General features: G+C 35.4%; 1 protein-coding gene across 1 annotated transcript in view; it reads left to right on the top strand.

Moving 5' to 3' along the window:
* Window positions 1-24,005, top strand: part of LOC120416681 (diacylglycerol lipase-beta-like) — a 54,936-nt gene that overhangs the window by 2,300 nt on the left and 28,631 nt on the right. Inside the window, exon 2 of the mRNA XM_039578500.2 lies at window positions 15,878-16,172. The gene's annotated coding sequence lies outside the window, so the exon portion shown is untranslated. The remainder of the gene's footprint in view (window positions 1-15,877; window positions 16,173-24,005) is intronic.

The following is a 24,005-nucleotide window of genomic DNA, read 5'->3' as shown; positions in this document are numbered from 1 at the left end:
AAACTGTATTGCGTGTTAGCAAGTTTTGAATAGTGGATTTTTTTTATTTATGTGTCCTGAAAACTAATTTTAGCAATATCCATGTGTTAGCTCAAACTGATTCTTTGAATTTTAAAATTATACGAGTATGTTACTACTTAAATGATTACCCGGGCAGACGGTAATAACATAATTCATGCCATTTCAATAACAAGTACTGTTAAAATAACAGAAAGTGTTATGGAATATTCTTGCAAAATCCATTTTTGCATAAGAGTTTAATAACAGTTTATGTTAACATAACAAACATTGTTATTGGTCTGATATCGGTTGGAAGCCAAAACAACTTTGGAATAACATTTTTTGTTATGGAAGAATACCACCAACTGTTATTGGGATGATCGGATTAGTTGTTAAAATAACAAAAAATAATAACATAGATTTGTTCGAAAAATAATTCCAATAACAATCCAATACAAAAAAAACATAGCGACGAATAACAAATCTTGTTATAAATAACATAAAATGTTATTGGCTTAGAATTTTAAAATATCAAAAAAAATTATTCCCAAGTTATTTCCGTCTGCTCGGGTAAGGTTTTAATAAACGTAAACAATGCAATGTTTTTTTTTTATTTTCTAGTGTTTGGGAAGTATTTTTGAGCAACTTTTGATCTACGATTAACCTTATACTTTATAGTTGAAGACACATGACATTTCTGAGTTCCCAGTTAGATGTATTAATCTACCAATTGTGAAACAAAATCGCTAAAATGTTTAAATGCGTAAGGTGAATGATTTCATTTTTTTTGAAAATTAATTTTATTTATTTTTAAACGCGGTTTGTTTATTCGAACAGGCTACGTCAAGAATAATTTTTATAATTTTGACTATTTATTCAAAATCTAAAACTTATTTTTAAACAGTGGGAATTTGTTTGTAGTGTAGTTCTCTAGATTTACGAAAATTATTTCGCGATTTTAAAATTAGTATTAGTATCGAATCTCGAAAATATGTATTTTTTATATGTTTTAGGGGACTGAAAATGTATATGTGAGCCACAGTGTATGGTGGTACAAAATCTGGTTTCAGACACAAGAGTTTTCAAAAAAAAATGATTTATGAAAAAATATCGAAAATGCTATGAAAAAAAAAACTATAATTCAATAAGTTGGAATTGAAACTTGCCGATTTTTTGCTATATTGCACTGTTTCGAAGTTATACTCACTTTTACGTTATGATTTTTGCAAATTTGAACAATTTTCGTTTTTAAAATACTTTTTGGAGGAAAACCAACCCAGAAAAATATTTTTGAAGAGTTGAGAAAATTTCCTACACTTTTTCTCTGAAACTTTGAAAATCGGACTATTAGTTTATGAGATACAGCCTCCCAAAGAATTCAATTTCATGAAAATGAGTTTTCTAAGTGTCACCTTATAATCCTGTAATTTTCAACTGACGATATCTCGAAAACTATTGGTTCGATTTTCAATGATAAAATAGTAGTTTACCGAGTTCGATAAATACAACGAGTGCTGAAAAAATCTTTTTTTTGCAACGAGTTGCATACAACATTTTTTGCAATTCCGAAAAACGCTTCTTGAAAGGAATTTTATGTCAAACATTCATAAAAAAAGCAAAAACAAACATCAATAATTCATGTGCTTAGTAAACATTCATGTGTTTAGTAAATTTACCGTTAAAAACAAAAAATATTGAAAAATGTTACTTTTCGATATCAATGTTGAAAAGTTATATTTTTCAGTAGAACTTTTCAGCACTGGTATTGAAAGGCATTAATTTTCCATTCTGTTATTTTTGGGGAAAAGTAGACCGTTTGCAATTCCGAAAACACCCATTGAGTGAAATTTTAAGTCAAATTTTCATGTATGTTGTCAATAAATCGTTTCAATCAAAACAATGTTGAAAAGTGATACTTTTCGAAACAAGTGCTGAAAACTTCAACTTTTCAGCACCCATTTCAGTGCTGAAAAGTAGCATTTATTCTGAAAAGTGTTGCTTTTCGATTCTGTTACTTTTGGTACAGAAAAGTAGGCTATTTCGTAGTTCAAGAATGACAGGAAAAGTTAGTAGTTTCACGACGGAATTGCAAAAAATGATTTTTTCTATCTTTTCAATAATAATTCATAATGCATAATTTTAAAAATTCATAATTTTAAAAAGATTTTGTTAAGTTACTCAATGATTTCAATGTCATTTTCGTAAAGAGTTAAAAAACAAATATCATCGATTTATACAACTCGAATCTCAAAATTTACACTACTTTACTTACGAAAAATTGCAACTATTTACAAGAAGGCCGCAGCTTGATAGTGAAATCGATGAACTTAACTTTTTGCCCATAACAAAAACATTGTTATTGATGGGGATCGATTGATATTGAACTGATATTGAGATCAGTAGAATTTGTAAAACATAGCTCAAATTTTTTTTTTTCATTTATCATGTTTCCGCATGCTGTACTCAAACATTCGCATGCTGTACTCGCAATCTTTCGTTTGAATAGATTTCAGTATATTTTTTTTTTTTAACAAAATACCAATAATCAGTTCACGCAGCTGCTAAATGGGTCATGGTCGAGATATTCCAAATCCCACCGTACGACTACTTCACCATCAAACGCAGATACAACTCACACATCTGTCTAACCCATCGATGCAAAATCCGTCAAGATTTGCAGCGCTACAACGCGTCAGCCCCTTCTAGTCCGGATCTTCACCGCCATATCTACACGTCAAACAGGTACAATTGAGGGGAGAAGATTTCAAGGCGTTCGTCAAAAAATGACGAACCGCGAGCAAAGATCGTGCAAATTGTTGTTGAAACTGCTCAACTCACTGGATTTGTGGCGACCGAGCTCTGATGTGTGCACACGGCAGAAGCACTTGAACATCTTGAACATCGCCGCAGTGTGTACGACTCTGCTGATGATGATCTACCAATTGAAAGGCAAGCTCTTCAATTAGGGCGTTTGCTGGTGTTGGTGTGCGCGATGGGGCAAAGTTGGGATGTTTTGAAGGAATCATTCAAGTTAAAAGATTTCGAATGACCAAGTTGTTATTTCCCGTAAAATCGCTCCAGAACGCCTGTTGCAAGCCGATTGAAAGTAATATTACGGAGTGTACGCAGCATTCCTCCGTGCATCGTAAGCCGATCGTGTGAACATTATGTAATTCAAATATAATGGAAATGCTCGCCAGGCGAACACTGCTTTGATCGATAGCAGTAACAGCGGCAGTCTCGCCAATGTCTGGGTGATATGATGGGTATTTTTTTGCTGCCTTTCAGTTTCACTCCAATGTAAACTATCGGGCAATTACTTTGAATCAGGCAGCTGAATAATTTCCGAAAAATCAAACAAACTACACGGCGTGCACTGTACGTGACCTTAAAACCCATAAAATGGCGAGATTTGAATCGATCGCTCAAATTACATCTCGAATAGTACCTCCGAGACTTACGACGTAGCAACAGCGTGTAGATATGACGTCACTGAAAGTAATTTTTTGGCTCCGTCTTCGCTCAAATTGAGCTATTAACAATCAGTGCTTGGCGCGCACAGATTGGTGAACATAATTCAACCTGTTGTGTGCGAGTGCGGAAGGCTTTGTTTCAATCGAATGCTTTTACGATTTGATTCTCCAAGTTGAAACAAAGAAAACAACGTTTTGTGAGAGGGTTTGATGAAAGGATAATCTCATTTTAAATTAACTGAAATTCTTTCTTATGAATATGGAATAGAGCAATTCTCTACCAAAACCGGCAATTGATTTTATTTTTATTTTTTGATTTGGCTCAAACTTTGTGGGGGCCTTCCCTATGACCAAATAAGCTATTTTGTGTCATTGGTTCACCCATACAAGTCTTCATATAATTTTGGCAGCTGTCCATACAAAAATGGTATGTAAATATACAAACAGTTTTAACTTTTGAGTGAATTCTCTGGTCAATTTGATGTCTTCGGCAAAGTTGTAGGTATTGTTGAGGACAATTGAGAAAAATAGATACTCGGAAATGATTTTTTGCAGATTTTTAATCAACTTTTTTTTCACTAAAACTTAATTTCCCAAAATAGTTTTTTTTTTTCGAGATTTTTTGATATTTTTTAGGGGACAAAAATCCGCAACTGTTGAGCCATAGAGAAACATGGTCAACAAATCTGCCGCCGAGTTATGATTTTTTGAAAAAACAGTGATTTTTGGAAAAAATCGAAATTTCATGCAAAAACAAATTTGGCGTTATTTTATAATGCAAAATTGAATTTGCAATCGAAAACTACTTTACAGATTTTTTGATAAAGCATTTTAAATGGGCGTAATATTCAATGTTTGGCCCTTTTAAAATGTTAGTCTTGAATTAATTTTTTTCAAAATATTTTTTTCGAAGAGATCGAAAATCGAACTATTAGTTGCTGAGATATCGACATTAGAAAATGGTGGGTTGTTTTTGGTGAGACTTAGAAAACTTCAATTTTCGTGTTTCTTTTTCTTAAAGCGGCTCTATCTCAGCAACCCGAGGTCTAATCTTCAATTTCCCTTAGACAATTTTATAGCAAATTATCTGAACTTTGAAAAAAAAAAATTGGAAATGGTCACTCAAGGTCACTATTTTTAAAAATCGAAAAACTGCAAATATTTCTCTAAAATCAAACTTTCGGTGGCTATATCTTGAAAACGGAGCCCTTTGTCAAAAAATCTGTAAAGTAGTTTTCGATTGCAAATTCAATTTTGCATTATAAAATAACGCCAAATTTGTTCTTGCATAAAATTTAGATTTTATCCAAAAATCATAACTCGGCGGCAGATTTTTTGACCATGTTTCTCTATGGCTCAAATATATAAAATATATCAAAAAATCTCGAAAATAAAAAATACGTTTTTTGGGAAGTTGAGTTTTAGTGAAAAAAAAGTTGATTAAAAATCTGTAATTTTTTTCCGTGTACCTATTTTTTTCTCAATTGTCCTCAACAATACCTAAAACTTTGCCGAAGATACCAAATTGATCAGGAAATTCACTCACAAGTTACAGCTGTTTGAATATTTACATACCATTTTTGTATGGACAGCAGCCAAAATTGTATGGAGACATGTATGGGTGAACCATTGACACAAAATAGCTTATTTGGTCATAGGGAAGGCCCCCACAAAGTTTGAGCCAAATCAAAAAATACAAAAAATACAAATGGTCGAAATCGGCCGATTTCGTAGAGAGTTGCTCAATAGTCAACTCTCTGTTCCCGGGCAGTTGTTAAAATAACAAATATAAATAACAATGATTTGTTCGAAGGATAACTCAATGTGTTATAAGTCTGTTATTACAATAACAATTCAATAACAACAAAAAAATCATAACGGCGAATAACATATCTTGTTATAAATAACATAACATGTTATTGGTCTAGTATTGAACAATATCAAAACATGTTATTACAGAGTTGTTTCCGTCTGCTCGGGTTTACATTTTAAGCTTACATGTTATGGTTATTTTTTGCATTTGACCAAAACAATATTTTAAAATCCTTTTCAAAAGAAATCTTGACTTAAATTTTACTTGAACCTCGTACCGTAATTATCTAATTGTTTCCATATCAAAGCACCAAATACATCAATGAAACAAGCAAGTTCCTTCGAACCATGAAATTCAATCAGAAAAGTTCTACCTCGCCGTATGGTACACCAGTTGATGAAATTAAGCAGCAGTAGCGCGTGCATCCATTACCGGCTCTTCAAATCCATCAGAGGAGGAGTGCTCAAAGCCAAGAAAAATTACGAAACTCCCTACGCAATCAGAGAGATTTATCGGGGAGCCGGCAAAGTGGTGGGGTTCTAGAACTTGCCGCCACACACCGCTGCAGCAACTAATGAGCCGGAACGACGATTGACAAAGGCGACGACCTGCCTGGGTTGGAAGTTCTTTGTGAAGCTAGGAGAACTTGAAAATTTCAATGAGTGAAATTAAATTGAGTTGGGAAAAGTATTTTATTCGTTATCACAAAAGGCTCCTAATTTCGGACCTTCTGCTTAAAATAAAACTCACTTGGATAGTTTCTGCGAATTTCTCGCAAAGAACTTGAGCCTAATCAACCGAGGATAAAATCAGCTCAACCATGTCTAAACTAAAACCAGACACGATGCATGCATGTGAAACACAAAGAGTTCGCGCGCCGGTTCTTCATAATAAACCACAGGATTCACGTCACGTCCTATGTTGGACCACGAAACTAAGAAAGGAAAAAAAACCATCCTACCCTTAACTCGTGCCCGGTGATGTCTGGCCGAGGGCACACGTCGTCGTACGGCGAGCGATTAATTTCCGAGGATGTTTTTGTTCAACTTCTCAACGCAACTCTTCTGGTGCGCGGTCTGATGCTGATGAAGGTAATTTAAGCGTGGAAGATCTGACAAATGGGCAAGTCCACGCCTTTGCGAGGCGTCGTCGTCGACCTTGGTGGTGGCGGCGACGGCGGTGAATTTTTTAACTCTGACTCTGGATGGGGTCACAATGACCGATAAGGTCAACGCGATGTTGTGAGATTCTTGTTGATTTTTTTCTGAGATTTTTCCTTCCCAACGACCTTGACCAGAGTTGAAGGACATGAACTTGAATATATATATGCAACGGGATTATCTAAAAAAATACTTCATTAAATATCATAGTGATCGTGAACGTGAACCTTTGAAATGTGAGAATCTCCAAAATTCGATTTCAATTCTGAAATATTCAACAAAACCCGTGCATTGTTGTCAATATTCATTTAAAAGAAGTTTCGATCTGATGGTGCTATCTAGACGCAGCCTGCAAATTGCTGTAAGTGCGACAACTGGCCAAAGTGATTTTAGGCCAGAACGCATTTGACACACGTACATGCCCGACTACTTTAAACATTTTTAATTATATCTCGGGACTACGGCAACCAAATTTAACCAAACTTCGGGACAATGCACAGAACGTCCATTCAAACAAAACGTGTTTGTTATTGTTTACATTGCGTGCTATCGTTTTAGTTTATTCAAGGTCAAACATAAAAAAGGAGTTTTTCTCGGAACGTCAAAAAGCGATGCAAGACAAGTTAGCACTACAACGTCGAGATGTAACATAACCATAATATTTTTTGCTGTGTAGTTTCGCAGTCATCAAATCTTGACGGTGTCTTGGAATTTCCGCTAGTAACTTAACAAAAGCTCAAGTCATCACCAAGTAAACTGCACTACAATAAAAACTTTAAACACATTTGTGACGCAATTTCACATCTTCCTTGAAGCTCGACCTCATCTTGGGCCAATGTCTGGCCATGATTCTTCTGTAAAGACTGTGTTGTATAGTTGTAGTTGTATCCTGGCACACACACACACGCGCACGCAGCCAGGTAAACCACCTTAGGTGCAAATCATCCGATGATTGCGTACAAAGTGCACACGCCGCAAAAGCGTTGAACGCCATTTTTTGTGCCGCTGTGGCGATATTTTAGCGAGATGCCCGACGACGGTCAAGGTTGGTCACAAATACTTCGAAATCTCCACTACTCCTCTGAGCTGAGATCGGATTATTTCTGTGAAGATGATGACAACCCCACCACACTAAGGTTAATTGATAGCCGATATTGGCTGCTGGGAGGATGTTTTTCTGACTTTCTTCTCGGAAGAATCTCCATCACCGTAAGTTGGGACAAACGTTCGTCGTCAGCAAGTTTGTCGTAATTCGAGTCAATGAGATCGGACAAAAAGCGGGACTGAAGTGGAAACGTTTCCAGCAGCACCTTCTGCTGACGTCAAAGGATGGAATTCATTAACTCGTTTTTTTTCTTGTGCACGGAGAAATCCACTCTAGTAACATTCCGTACGCTCGAATTACGGTGTGTCTCCGCCCGTTCAGGTTGACTCAGAATTTCCTTCGATTCGTTTTGCAATTACATTTGCGCGGGGGTGCCTACCTACCTACTTATCCAACGAATGTCGTCTGCAGACTTGACCAAGTGCAGCTCAGTTGAATAAACCCGTTTTCTGGGCCATTTCCTCAACTGCACTCGGCCGACTAGTTTGGGCAGGTCGACCAGCTGGTGGTTTTTGGGGTTTTGTTTCGTCACTTTGAATCGATACAATGAACCAAGCCCCGCACAGTACTTGTTGATGTTGGAATTAAGAGCAAGCACAGGAAGGACAGCAATAAAGAATAAATAAATAATTCATAAACAATTTCCTGGCACTTGCATTTCAATTTGCAATTTTTGCACGTTTCAATTCAAGACCCAAGGAGTGTTTTTAATGCCAAATTGGTCCTTTAATATAGAAAATTTGGCTAACTCACTTCATAAATCAAAACAAACAAAAGTTCCCAATTTTTTTTTAACAAGGGCCAACATTCTTAAAAATAAGATCCCAAAAATTGTGAACAAGCGTTCATGAAATTCAAAACCACTATCAAAGTGTTCAAATTCCATGGTAAAACAATCGTTCCGTGCAATTTGCTTTGTTTGTGGTTCCGAATTTCATGAGCACTTGATCATGATTTTGGGAGCTGATTTTTCTCCGTGTAGATGTAAGAAAATAGGTCCAGCATTTGTAGAACCTTTACAAACACATAGTGCTACCAAATAAAAAAAATGAGTAGTACATCAGAGTTGTGGCCATTTTTCCATTACAGGGCACAATCTTGGCGGAATATAGAACCCGAATCTTCAAGTTATCCCTCCAATGCCCAATTTTTTTTCGAAATTTTTTCTTCTTCCCGTTTTGCGCAACTTTTGTTTTACGAAAAACTTTACTTTTCTTGTTTTATGTTTGTCTTGTTTGATTTTTAGTATTTTTATTTGCATTTAAATAGTTAACTATATTCTTGTTTTTGATAGTATTTGGCTTAGATGGTAGCACTTCAATCATTACTTTTTGCTTGCCTAGTTTTTCCTTTTCCTATCTTTTTACTTTTTAGTCACTTTTTCAATTTTTCGCTTGTTTTTCACATTGTCTACTGTAGACTTCCATTATCATTTAAATTGTAAAAAACACTGCTTATATTGACCCCATATTTTTTTTAAACATTGGCAAAGTCACATAAAACAAGCAAAATTTCCAACCAACACATTTCCTTAACTTTTAATAGATCAGTTTTCCAATGCTTTTTAAAAATCGAAACATGGATTTCTTAACTTATAACAAGTCACTTTTCCAATGATTTTTACAGATCAAAAAATGGTTGAAAATTGATTTTGGCGAATTTTTAAATCAAAGCCACAATTAGATTTGTTTTAACTGAATTTAGTATTAAAAAAAAAACGATAAAGTTTAGATTGCTAAACTGTCAAAATGATCATAACGGCTGTAAAAAACCGGTTGTAAAAAAATTCTCCCTAATATTAATTTAAATTTACCGAAATCGGTTGTTTCCAGTTTACCGATTGTTTAACAGTTAGAAAGCTCGTAAAATTGGTGCAATTTTGAGTCGCTTAACGGTACACACCAACCAGAGCTTTTGCACCCAGATTTTTGCTACAGAATTTTAAGTAGAAAGCAACTACGGGAACTATTGATTTATTTCTGTATTCATCCCCTAAGATACTATTTCCATAAAGATTAACAACAAATTTTTCTAATCAAATTATTTCTGGATTGGGTTTTGGAATAAGAATACAACATCTTCCTTGGTTGCTGTGCACCCTTAACGATGTAATGTTTTTTTTTTAATCTTGAGAGCTATAAACTCTTGTTGCAAAAAAAAAAAAACGTTACTTAATCCACCCTTAGGTGGTTGGTGCCTTCCTCACATTTAGAGGGTAATGCTATCCAAAATAGATACAAAAGGGTGGACCTTTCAGTGTTCTAACAACTTGATTACTTATTCATACCATCAGATTGGGTAGTCAGATCTTCATAATTCAGGGCACTTATGTGCTTATAACTTGTCAGACATTTAATCTTTTGAACTCGTTGAAAAGGTCTTTTAATTACCTATCCAACGAAAAGTCGCATGATAGATCCGGGCAACGTTTTTGTCAAAATATCTGAGATCCGGCCTCAAAAAAGTTCATAAATAACACTTAAGTGCTTATAACTTTCGATAAGGTCGTTAGATCTCCATTCTTTTGAACTCGTTGGAAAGGTCAATTGAATACCTTTCTTAAAATGTATAACATCACGGGGTTTCTTACAAAAACCACCCTTTTTACAATCTTCCGGACTCTTGTTAAAATCGTTTTTTAGCATAACTTTTGAAGTACTTAACAAAATCGATTCAGCCAGTGCCGAAATAATCCAGTGCAAATTTTTTTGATCAACATCCCACCACACACACAGACATTTGCTCAGAATTTGATTCTGAGTCGATATGTATACATGATGGTGGGTCTAGGAGGTCAAATTAAGAATTTCGTTTTTCGAGTGATTTTATAGCCTTTCCTCAGTAAGGTGAGAAAGGCAAAAAACAACTTTTCCGAAGACATCGGAAAGATTTGTCATCTCTGAAGAATCATAAAGTCTAGTTTATTCTTCTAAGCTCTTTACAGATACTGCCATTTTAATTTGGAGGAAATGTTGGAAATGTTAAAATTATTTAAAATTCTTAAGAGTAGTCTAATCACTTCGATGTCTTCGGTAAAGTTGTTCCTTGTTGTCATTTCACCTTGAAAGAAATGTTAACGTTTTGGGGGAAAATAAAAGTCTTCAGCAGATTCTCTTCAATAAATTCGGTAAAGTTATACCTCGTAAAAATCCAAAAATCCTCAAAAATGGCAAATCCATAGAGCACTGATTTACAGGTATCTCTTTTAAATGTCAAATATGGAGCGCAAGTTGCAGTGCTCAGTACACCTTGGCTCATTTTGTAACATACAAGTACATAAATGTAATTTTAGATTTTACTAACTTTTAGGTAAAATTCATTCCAGAAAATACTCCTATCCTCTCAGTTTCAAAGTATTTCAAACAAAACTTGTTTTGTTACATCATCTTCTAAAAATAACAAAACCAGCTCGACCAGATCATTCTGCTTCACGTGGTATATGAACCCATAACATCCGGTTATTAGAAAGACATCAACTCTCCACGATGTTATCAGCCACGTGTGCTGACTACACACCTAAACCAGAACGATTAGCGCTGGACCACCAACACGAGCACTGACACCAACACCAGCAGCCTGAACTAGTTTTCCAACGCAAACAACACCCGAGAGGGGGCTCGATCGCGCCACATTCTTGCGGGCCCTTGCCAGCCTTGAAAGTGTCAGTTCCTTCTAAGTCCACGTTGTCATCGAGTCTGTCAACCACAGGAAAATCAAATTACCACTCAAACCCTACCCTCTGTTAAGCTCTTTTGCAAAATGTATACAGTTTGTTGGCGGTTTTTTTTTCTTCTCTCTCTGCATGAAAACTTGTTTCTGTCGGAAAACCTACAGAATGTAACGCTCTCAATCAGCCCCCCCGTCGGTATAGCTGGAGTCGAGTCAATCCGGTTGTGGCATTTGAGAGTGGTTTTCCTTCGAAAGGAAAATCTTGCGAAATTGTACAACTTGTACAGCGTTGTAGACGAAGCTTGAACGATCTTTGAGTTAGTCAGACTTACTGAAGTTGAGGTGTGCTGCGTTGAAGACAGATTCTTGTGCAGATCATATCTTCCTGGTATGCTGGGTATGGACAATTTCCACCTGTCCGGCATAAATCATAAAATTGATATTGGTTCATTCTGAATTCGTGTCTTAAGAAGCGGTAAATAAAAGCTACGTTTACTTTATTTATCATCACATCTACAAAACAACCACATCACTTGCACTGCTTGATGCATAATTGGCATCGTTGGTATGCAAGTTTAACGCTTGAGGACAAATTTTCCACCTTGATGTTTTCGCAACATCGCGCACAGTTGCGCACTTATCTGTGCGATAAAATTAGCATAGCAAAATTACGACTCAAAACTCAATCAATTGTCCTCCCTGGGATAACCGTGACCGATGACACGCATTGTTCCACATGTCATGAATCGTCCCTCGAGCTAGTCGTGTCACAACATGAAAACCTCAACCCCGGTGGAACGTCTCAATTAAAAAGCAATCCTTTGAGATACAGAGAGCTTGAAAAGGGCAGGAGCACCACCAGACAACTATACGTTGTCATCACGGCGCGGAATGACCTAGGCCGTGGCACCGCGTGTCGGCATCTCCTTGTGACGCCCAGTTCATGTGACTGCAGAGAGTGAAGCCTCCGCAGGCTTGGACCTTTGTCAGTGGTTACCTTTAACCCAGCGAAGGATAGCGACTGAACTTGATAATTGAGGAGGTGTGCCATTTTGTTGATTTACAAGTTAAAAAGGTTATAAAAACCATAACTAAGAGGTGTTCGATAAAAAAACGAAGTTGACTTTATAGCTGTCGGCCACCATTGCTAGTACCAAGCGACGGCGCCGAATACCCATATTTACACAAAGAATTTTAGATTCGAACCGGCGACCTCTGGATTGTGAGTCCAGTGCGCGGTCCGTTTGTCCACACGGGTGGGACAAGAAGTGTTCGATAAGTTATTGTAATTTTTGTCACTTTGAGAAGTTATATTTGTTTACTGTTGGAAATGAAAATTGAGTTACGTGTTTGTTTTAGAGTTTTACTAAAATCATTTAATCTAGGTTGTCTGATGTCTTAACAGCAATTGATGCCATCATTATGTCGCCTGTGTGCTATATTGTAACACGCCATATCTTTAAACAGCACACGTGTAAGAAGCACACAAGCGTCGATTAGAATAATTTGTTAAAATAAATGTTAAATTCAAAACCAAGTTCAAATCACACATTTGAAATCTAGATTTTTTTTTTATAAGGTCATTTAACCCTTTCAGTCCTGATGAGTCATATATGACCCAACACTCATTTTTTTAAACTAACCTATAATGTTCATCATCATTTCATCATTCATCATTCATCATCATTGTCTCATCATTAGAATACAAAATATTTTTTTGAAAACTCTGGCCTTGAAGGGTTAAACAAATGTAAAGTATCTCCCTAAGAATATCCCCCTCATGTCCCTTATGTCAATGTCCATAGGAGTAAGTGGGATACACTCAAGGTTTACATTTGTCTATAAGACTTTATACAAAAAGTCTAGAAATGAACATAACAAAAATTTTGAATAATTTTTCATGAGAAAATAATTTTCTGGCTTTTTTGTTATTTTTTCGCCATTGACAAAAATAAATTTTATAATTCTATTTCAGCAAAAATAATGATCATGCTTGTAAGTTAGTTCGAGCTAAGCGTTTGAACTCTTTTTGAAAAGTTTGAAAGGGTCAAAGGCTAGGCTTAATTTTGAAATTTGGAAAAATCCAAATTTCAAAAATTTCAAAAATGTTTCATATTTTGACAGTTTAAAAATTCAATAACAAGTACTATAAAAAATCACTTTTGTCAAAAAAAATTTAAGGTGCTGTTTCTAAGCAACCATCTGTTTAATAGAAAATGTCAGAATTTTTATCAATTTGAAAAAAAAGTAATAGAAAACTTTTTTTTTTGTTGCGAGTGGATTATTGATGTCCCTAAAGGTATCTATAAAATTTACAAGTTTTGTATCATTTTTAAAGTCAATGCAGTGACTTCTATCGGATGGGGAAGTAAAACGTCGGTCCATTTGCGTAAAAGAGGTTTTGGGTGACTTACCACACATAACCTTCGGACGCCTAGAAATGAGCAGAAACTTGCAACAGAGACCACAAATGACCCGGATTGTGGATTGCTTTGCTTTTTTTTGCAGTGTCAAATATGTTATTTTTATTTTTAACTTATTTATTTAATTCAAAATAAAACCAGATTTTCATGCTTCTCAAAAAAAAAAAAAACAACTTCAGTTATAAAAAATCATGATTATGAGTAAAAATGATTTTAAACATTATTTGATGAATTTTGTCCCTTTGTTAAAAAAGTTAATTCGCATCTTTTATTTTACTATACAAGTCGACTAACAATTTTCCGGACAAACAATGTTTAAAAAAATGTATTATGCGAGTTTCTGATCGATTCAGTGTCTTCGGAAAAGTTTCAAATACTGTTTATGACTGTTCCAAAAAAATGCATCAAGATTTTTTTTTTTAAAATGAACAGTGATGTAAGGCTAAAAGCGTCAGTTGAAAAAATAATAGTTACGTATGAACTTTTTTTTTTTAATGTGGATTATTGGAACCAGATTTGGACAGCACCTGCTTTTTCTAGTAATGCAGCGGCAAAGAAAAAAAAATATGTCTAATCGGTTTAAGGTTTTAGTCTTAATCGCCTAAGTCAATTTTAATATAATATTAAAAACAGTTTGATATTAATTGGCGTTTACGTCACTAAGGATTATTTTACAAAAGTCAATTAAAATCTTTGACACCGGTTTGATTTCAATCAAACACTTACCCTGAAATTTTGTTTTATTCGGAAAGGCTTATCCAGTGTTGTAAATGAGTGATAGAAAAAAACTATCATTTGATGATGATGGCAGCAAGACCATGCTCTTTCAATCACTCCTTCTCTTTTCTTCGTTCACAAACATTCGCCGATTTTTTTTATGTTTTCTCCGAAAACTGCAATTAAAGAACGCGAGAGGGTGATTGTGAACCGACCACGCACTACGTTCCGTTAAACTGCGTTGGCAAATTTTGTTTTGTGGCGGCTTTTGTGGATACGCTCTATTCAAGGGAGTGAATGCGGGAATGAGAGAGAAGAATTTGTCACACGGGATTGTTTAAACATGAGAAAGAGACCGGCAATACTTTTGGCTGAGAATATTGCAACCGAAAGAAGGACAGTGAATGTTGGGAGAAGAGATTTCAGGCATGATTATTGCAGTTGCTGAAAACTGATAGTTTGGCATTATTGTTACTGTTGGCTAGTCTAAAAAAAAAATTTTTCGTGTCGATTTCCTGATAAAATTTATAGTCTGGTTTTAATCAAATTTTCTGAATATTGCTGACATTTCTAAAGGATTACTCTGTATTTTTCACTGATTCACCGAAATTAAAGAGATGATGTTCATATCTGGTTGTTTCGTAGAAAATAGAAAACATGGTCGAACACAGTTTCCAGAAATTGTATCGTGAACATTTAACATGGTCCATTCGCTGGGCTAGCTACAACTTCCAAAAAATCGCAAAAATCCAAAACATAATCCGCCCTCTAATGACTTCTCCAGTGCCCAGCTTATGTCTACACACATTCATCAAACATGGCAAAAAAGTGGCATTCCGCGCCCGTTTCGGCTTTTATTTGTTCCGTTCCTTAATTGCCAAGCTTCTTCTTTTCTCCGGGTGGTTCAGCTCCTTGATGGTCGCTAGATGGTGGTCCCACACACACCCGTATTTGTCCAACACTGGCAGACTCACACTCACAGGGGTAGAGAGATGACCAAGCAATAAAATTATTATGCAAACGGGCACTCTCACTTTCCGACAGGCTGGGGGGGAGGGTTTAGATTTACGAGGAAACGCCGGGGGAAACTTGTATGCTGCGCAAAACGAGCACTTGCTGTAGAGTTATGTCTGGGTCGAGATTATGTTTTGTTATAAAAGAGATTGTTAAGTTTTTCGCTGGTGAGGGGTTTAATTAAAACTTTAATGTTGAAAGTTTTTTTTTACTGTCTTTATTCGGACCACCTTAATGGTTTTATCATGGGTGGAAAGGTCACGTGGTGATGTCATGCAATTTTTAACGATTTAATTATTCCTGGAAGCCAGATTAGAAATGACGTCTTTCCACCGACTATTTTACACATGCCAAAAATAAACTTTCACCGTCGGCTTTCCATCATCGGTCGGTGACTGAGCCATATATCGCAAAATTAGTTTTATGACCCCCTCCGTCATTGTAGTATATGGTTGTTCTCCTCATTCTCACCTTCTTTCCCCTTTTTGGTTCTGATTTTCCAGAGACCGCCCCTTGATGACGCAGCCTTCGACGTCGTCTCCGCTGTAGGACGTCACGAGACTTCGACGACCTTCCCGCAGCCAAAGGAAGAAGGGAGAAGAAGAAGAAACAGAAGACAGTGCGTCGCGACGACCCCGAAGAGTTCAGGGTAAAATGTTTCAACGATGTGGCTTGGTTGGTTCGACGGGCAAAAGCACCGGCACCAGTTGTGTATGTTAAACGACGACGACGACGACGGTGGGCTCCAGTTCCTCTGAGTGTTGTTTCGCTTGGGCTTGGGTGAATCTACGAGGACAGGTAAGAACTGTTGCATTTTGTCAGTCATTAACCCGAAAGTACTTGACTCTAGAGAGTCTTTTATGTCTAAGCAATATTTGGAATTCTTAAAATTAAGTACCATTTGAAAACCTAGATATTTAGAATTTAACCATGGGGAGTTGCAGTTACCAACTTGATTAAACGATCGACAATCGATTGCCAAGTACATGTTCTACCAGTCTTACCAGCTAATTGATTTTGAATAATTGATCAATCGGTTGAACGCAGAACGCGAGCGCCAGGTTACACTGTTGTTTGTGCGCTCTTTTTTTGTTTCTGCTCTGCGTGTAATAGATTCTTTCGTGATACTTAACAGCGCTTAGGTGGGGCTAGAGCGGAACCGGTAGTTCATGTTTGCAATAGTTCCCCCCTCCCTTTTGCGTTCTATGGGTACGGTGTGTCAGCTAAGTGATGTTAGGTAACTGTAAACAGGAATGTTGCTTTTATCATTCAGGAAAAAAATCCTAGTCGTTCTAGAACGATAGGGATTGAATCATCATGACAGATCGTTTGTTTTATGTAACGATAATAATTTGTCTTGAAAGTGAAAAGGATTATTAATGTTCCCGATAATGTATTTTTATTGGCCTAGCAAAAACACATCTAATTTTTTTTGTTTTTTCTTGACGTTAGATTTACATTCTAGTTAAAAAGGTGTGTTGCTATATTTTATTTTACAAAACAAAATTATTTTTGAAGAAAATTATTCACTCCTTAATGTGTCCAATTTTTTGTCTTTTTAATGATTTGATTTTTTGTTTGTTGTTTGATAAGAGAAAAGTTTACTTATAAATCGGCATATCGGATCTTTTTTGTTTATGAAAACTTTCATGTTTATAAACTTACAAAAAACATTACACAGAGCTTTTAATTTGTTTATAAGTTGTAAACAAGCAAAATCTGTTTTAATTTTTTTTTATATGGATAAAACTTAATCCATTGATTCCTTAGGTCGAAACTAACTAAAGGGAAAAACAAATGATGCAATGTTTTTCCCTCCAAGTTTCCATACAAATTTGGGGACTGTTCATAAAAATTTATATAAAAAATACTATATGCCAATATTCGAAAAACTGTGTCTTGATGAAGGATTTTCTGATCGAGTTGGTGTCCTCGGCAAATTTTTAGGTTATAATTAGGAGTATTTGAGAAATAATGGCACACGGAATAAAAATTTACACTTTTTCAAATAAACTTTATATTACAAAAACTTGAGGTTGGCGATCTCCTTCGATTTGTTATAAGATTCAGTGTAGAGACAGTACCAGTGCAGGTGATTTTTTTAAAGTATCAAAAATTCACCATAAAAAGCATCCCAATCCATTTTTCATCAGAAAAAAAATCGTTACTTTTTTTTCAACTTTTGTAAATTAATTTAAAAAAAATACAACCGAGTTAACATCGTTTCTAGTTTTTTTTAAACGCTAAGGAAATTAATTTTTTGGGCATTGTTTATCCGACCTTTGGTTCTTGAGATATGGCCTTGAATAGAATAAAAATTAAGGAAAAAAAACGAAACCAATTTTCAATCGATGATATCTAGAGTATTTTTTTTAAATGTCCAATATTTTTTTTTCAGTTTCAGCTTTCGAGTTCACCGCCGAAGTATTTCAAAAAGCAAAAAAGGTGTTTATAGGACCTTTTTTTTAACAAAAGATTCGAGATTGAAATTTATTTTTTTTTGTGAAAATTCTCAACCTCCTGAAAAAATATTTTCATCATTTGAAATTCACGATTTACATTTCAAATCATGTTATTTGGCCATATTTAAATGTACGTTTTGATTTCAAAAATCAAAAAATATGTTTTCAAAAAGTTGAGAAAGTTTTTAAATTGAAAATCTGCTTAATGGTTTCCAAGATATCATCGATTGTAAATTGAGGGTCAATAGGTTTGAACTAAAAAAAAAAACTTGTTTGTGGTGAAAAAGGCCGGATCAAAAAGGAAAATTGTTGAGAAGTTTTTTTTTTAAAGGTGGACCATAATGGACACTATTTTCAAAAATAAAAAAAGACAAAGATTAAAGTTAGTCGAAATCGAGTTACTATTTTTGTCCTGTCTCGGTAGAGTCGCTGGTAGGCAGTTGGACTCACAATCCAAAGGTCGTCAGTTCGAATCCCAGGGTGGATGGAAGCTTAGGTGTGAAAAGAGGTTTGCAATAGCCTCAACAATCATTCCTTCGGACACCTAGTTTCGAGTATGAATCTCGCAATCGAGAATATCAAGGCAATAATGTAGAGGGAACAATTTGATTTTCTGAGTATTTTTTTTCTAGATAGACCAAATTATAACATATAATTTTGCAGAATATAACAAAACGATCAGAAAATCCCTTCTCGAGATACAGATTTTCGAATGTTTTCATAAAACTTTTCTATGGACAACCCTCAAATTTGTATGAAGATATTAATAAAGCAAATTGGCTTGTTTGGACGTAATGAATTGATGGACATGGTCTCATACAAATCAAAAGATTCAATGAAAAGTCGATTTGCGAAATTCTAGAGAATTGCTCATATCCAAACCATTATCGTAGAAAGATTTAACTATTTAGGATTTTTTTTTTATCGAATTCTGAAAAAAATAGTTTAAGCATTTTACACTTAATTTAATTATTTGATTAACTGTTTGAAAAAATGTATTGCTGTCCCTTCTTGATTTTCATTGAATAGGACAAATAATAATTTTGAAATGCCAAAAATCTGTTTGGATTAAAAATATGATTTAAATAGCTCTTAAATTGAGTTGAAAAAATGTTACCTAAATTAAAAAGAATTGAAAACATGACATTTTGAACTATCTTGATAACTTTTTTTAAAAGTCAAACATCCCTACAATTCTGATGCACAACACATGCTCTTTCCTGCATCAGGAGAAAGTTCATAAGCCATGGTACAGACTGAAAAGCTCACCCACGCCCTATTCGTTGGGACACAATCTGACAAAAGCCGGAGCAACTCTTATAACTCGTCTGCCTGTATGTGCTGGATTCAATATTCTCGCCCGTGCTCTGTCTATTCAGCACGAATGCAGAACTAAAAGTGTCGAAAACTGCCACGTAGCAAAGTTTTAGAAAATTTCATTTCGACAGAGATTTTGTGAATGCAGCCACTGTGAAACTTCAAATTATTTGGTTTGAGTTAATTTTATGGCAACACTGCCTCGCTGCCGCGCCATCCGTCAAACCCGGTGAGGGAATCGATTACGTCTTTTTATAGTGCGCACTCAATCGACCCATGCTAATGGCATCATCATTACCAACCGGCCACAACGCTCTTCCACCTGCCTCACGTTTTTCACAATCATTTTTCTTTTGTTGCATGCAAGCGTTCTGGCGGTGTCATTTCGCTATATGACGAGAGTTTTCCCTCCCTGTGGGATTCGCCCCGCCCTCTCATCGAACCGCTCCCAGTGTGTGTGTAATTATAACGGAAGTGGCCGCTGTGGCGATATAATCAACCCTCTAATTGACCGCCTCTGCCTATAGAGGTCCCGCGGAATAGCCTAAGCCTGCCCACGGTGGCGTGATGATTAAATTGCAAGTTCAAAGTTCAGGCTCAATTTTCACCCGGATTGGCAAAAATGAAAAGGAAAAAAAACCTTGATGCGACGTGCTGCTGCTAAAAGTAGCTTAAAAAGAACCGCTACCAGTCGAGATAATTCCGATAACAAATTCCAGTCACGCTCGGATACCGCTCCTGCCCCGAGACTCCGTCAACCATGCCCCCTTCCTCAAGGGATGCCACTTATCTTATCGGAAGGAAATCTATATCGGGGGCGCCCAAAGGCGGTGTCTTTTTCTCAGCCGGCGTTTCCTAATTAACTTTTTCTGAAAAGATTACTCATGAAGATGCCTTTTCTTCAAACTTCATCCTCCATTCGACACGCCGCCAACTGGCCAGCAATATCGGTAGCTGCTGTTTGCAAACAAAACAAGCGAGTGGTGCGCGCTGTTAACAACATCAATTACTCTGGACGCCATGTTTCGACGGCCGGTCAATCGATCTGATTTGGAGGGGCAGTCAGTCAGTCTAGTAGTGGTTTAGTGCCATGTATCTACTTGACTTGTGAGTGGGTTTTGGTTCCAGCAAAGCAACAAGATCGATCACAATCGATGACCTCCCGTGAGAAGTTGACAGGAAGTGACAGGGAATCTGTACCGCTTTGAAAAAAATGGGTTTACGACTAAGCAAAATTAGCCTCAAATCTTATCGGTTTCGGACAGAGGTGAGGTGAAACTAATCTTACGAAAATGGGAGTGACATTAATTTGTATCAGTTGACGTCTTTATGAGATTGATTGAGCGACGATTGTTGGCAAATTGAGCAATTCATTTTTATTGTGGACCGGCTTTTGCAATGAGTTGCGAAATTGGAAAAATCTGAGATTTAGATTGAATGGTGTAATTTTTCTGAGGTTCTACATTATATTTGTTTGTCTAGTATTTTGCTACCCTTACTGAGAAAAGATTTTTTTCTGTTTTAATATAATCCTCTCAATTTCGTTACAAAAAATGCTTGTTATTTTTTTTCCAAAAAACTTCAAAATAACAATCGAAGTAAATACGTTTGACAGCATTTTTGATGATCTTGATGAACCAGTTTATACGATATATTCTTTCAGATGATTAATTTATTTTGAACTAATAACAGTGTCTGAAAAAAAAAAACCATAAAAAATAAAGCAAAATTATGTATATGTAAGGCTACCAACTCTTGCTGCGCAAAATTCCGTACACTTTGCCGATATGACACCATGGTATAAAAAATGCTGTCAAGGAATAATTTATATAAATTTGAAATTAAAAAAATATAATATAAAACATTTTACAAATTTCACTTTGCTAATGCTGAATCAAATCTTCATGTTCTTCCATTTTTTTGTTAAACGTTTAATAGTTTTTGAAATGTCAAGTTTGCTTATAAAAATTATATCGTTCTCATGAAAACATTTCGACAGTTTTTTTTCCTATAAACATGTGAAATACAAAAGCTTATATACCTTTTTTTTAAAAAAAAACTCTAGATTTGTAATTACAGCAATAGAAAACCTTTGGATCTTTTATTGGATAAATATGTTTTGTAAGGAATTTGAAAAGAACAATAATTGTTAACAACTGTGAACTAAGGAAAACCTGGAAAACTATTAGAATTATGCCTTCAAAACAAATTGACTTATAAATAAAATTGTCTTATTAGAAAAAGCTTTGGCCAGATCAGAAAAGCAAATCAATTTTAAAAAGTTGTCAAAATTCCGTACAAATCCGTATTATGCGACAATTTCGTACACAAAGTCAAGAATCCGTACGGTAAGGAAAAAATACAGTTGGTAGCCTTATGCATATGCAAATTTAAAAAAAATATCCAAAATAGTGTTTTCAGGATTTCAATGCAAAAAGGTGGTAACAAATATACTGTTTTACGTTCCATATTTTTTTAAATTTATGTGGACTTTTTTTAAGAGGAGGGGGGGGATCCAACATTTTGCGTTACGTAACAAAAGAACGCTCCCATTGACCTTGACCAGAGTCGATGGACAAAAACAACCTTTAGTTTTCAATTTTTTATAATCCGTATTTTTGACTTAAAAAAATATGTTTAAGGGCTATATATTCAATATTACGCCCTTTTAAATTTCAGTTTTGATCCAAAATCTTGGTCTAAAATCTTCAAAATATTTTCATTCGAAGGGTGAGAAATTTTTCCAAATGTTTCAATTTTCAACATTAAATTTAATTTAATTAATTTTAATCAAAATCTGATTTGGGAAATTTTTATTTTGCGATAAAAAAAAGTTGATTTAACCCGTTCAGACCTGAATTTCGAAAAATATATTTTTTGATTTAATGGTGGGAAAATGATTTTTATCACCATACGAAAATTATAGGCTAGTTTTGGAAATTTTGATTTTTGGGTCATATATGACCCATCAGGCCTGAATGGCAATTTTTTAGTCAGTGTATCTATTTTTTCTGGGTATTTGTTTCAATGCCTGCAACTTTGGCGGAGACACTAAATCGAACGGAAAATTCATTTAAAAGATATTCATTTTTGAATATTTACTTACAATTTTTGTACGAATAGCTGCCAAAATTGTATGGAGATTTGTATGGATGAACTATTTATACAAAATGGCTTCTTTGGTCGTAGAGAAGCCCCACAAAGTTTGAGCAAAAAAATGATATAAAATAAAAATGCACAAAATTAGCCGATTTCGTAGAGTTGTAACACAGATAAGAAAAGCTCTATTTTTCATCATTTTTATTCTTTTTAGTTTTTAAGTTTTTTATGCTATTTTTACTAGTTTTTAATCATTGTTACCAGTATTGAAGTCTGCTGGTATCAGAATGCCCCTCAAAAAGAAAAATAGAAAATAACTTATGCTCAATGTGAAATAACTATGTTTAACATTTAGGCCGTTGCCAAATATTTTTCGAAATCGGCTCGAAAATCAGGAGGCAACAAAATACTTTTTCGAATAACTTCAAAATTTTAATAGAATTAGAAGTTTAAACAGTAGAAAACAATTTGAATACATTTTCATTAGTTTAAAATCATATTAAGCATGTTTGGGCTCGTTTGAAAATATTTTGAATTTCTGTGAAATTCATTCAATGAACAGCTCCGCACAAAGTTTTTTTTTCGAAAAAGAAATTTTCGTTAATTTTTAGAAACGAAGTTGACTTTTATAGCTGTCGGCCACCATTGCTAGTACCAACCACTAGTGTCGTTTGAGTACGGCACGGACGACGGCGCCGGATACCCATATTTACACTTATAATTTCTAGAGCGCCCGCCGCGGGATTCGAACCAGCAACCTCTGGATTGTGAGTCCAGTGCGCGGTCCGCGGTTGCAAAACAATTGGGACTAGTGTAAAATGCATTTTCAAACACTTTTTACATCCAAATGTTTATATCATGGCTTGTGATTTAAATTTTTATAATTTTTGATTTTAATAATCTTTTGCGACATATTGAAATTAAATTGAATAAATTAATCATTGATTTTTAAAATTTCTGTATTTTTTGGAAAAATATGCAAAATAAAAAACAGTTGGAATGATTCCATTATTGCTGCAATTATATAAAAAAATGAGAGATGTTTTGTTTGTTTGGCATAAGAAGTTGATTAGATGCGGACAAATTTATGTTGCAACATTATGACTTGCATCGTAGCATAAAGTGAATGGAATATCTTTCCCTTCTAAACGCTAGATTGTACATAAGTCAGCTCGAATCAGTCAGTGACATCAGTTGTTGAACCATGCGTCCTACTAAACACATTATCAAGCAGTGACATCTGTTTCCATCAAACATAAGAATTGTTTAGCTTCACGTTCCACGGTCCATTCTCGTGACCAGTAAATGCATCGAATCAATCTTTACAGCTGAATAAATTGAAAAAGATGCGCTTCTCATTCTCTCCGTTGGTATATCTGCATTAGCACCCAATCGCAAGCTTATGCTGGCTGGAATCATCTGCTTGTCCAACCGGTTTGGCCGGCCGCCCAAGCTCCAGCCCAGCCAGAAACCCGTTACGGAACGTTTCGACATTCACAGCAGAGGCAAAGAATTCTCACAGGGGCGGCTTCTTCGTGGACAATCCTCCAACCTTGCGGATTCGATATGTTTCGCCACATAAACCTCAGATGCAATAATGAACGCGGATCGTCACGAGTTGACTCTTCAGCAATATGCTCAAACAGCTGGTGCTTTGTTGATGCAATTGGAAGAACGTCGATTGACTCAATTGGCATCGCGGTTAACCTTTTGCGGAAACCCACATAAGTGCAGACGCAGAAAATGTCTTGAT

The sequence above is a fragment of the Culex pipiens genome, chromosome 2 (genome assembly GCF_016801865.2).
Source record: "Culex pipiens pallens isolate TS chromosome 2, TS_CPP_V2, whole genome shotgun sequence".
Taxonomy (NCBI): Eukaryota; Metazoa; Arthropoda; class Insecta; order Diptera; family Culicidae; genus Culex; species Culex pipiens.
Note: the sequence above shows the minus strand (reverse complement) of the source record. Positions and strands in the feature narration are given on the sequence as shown.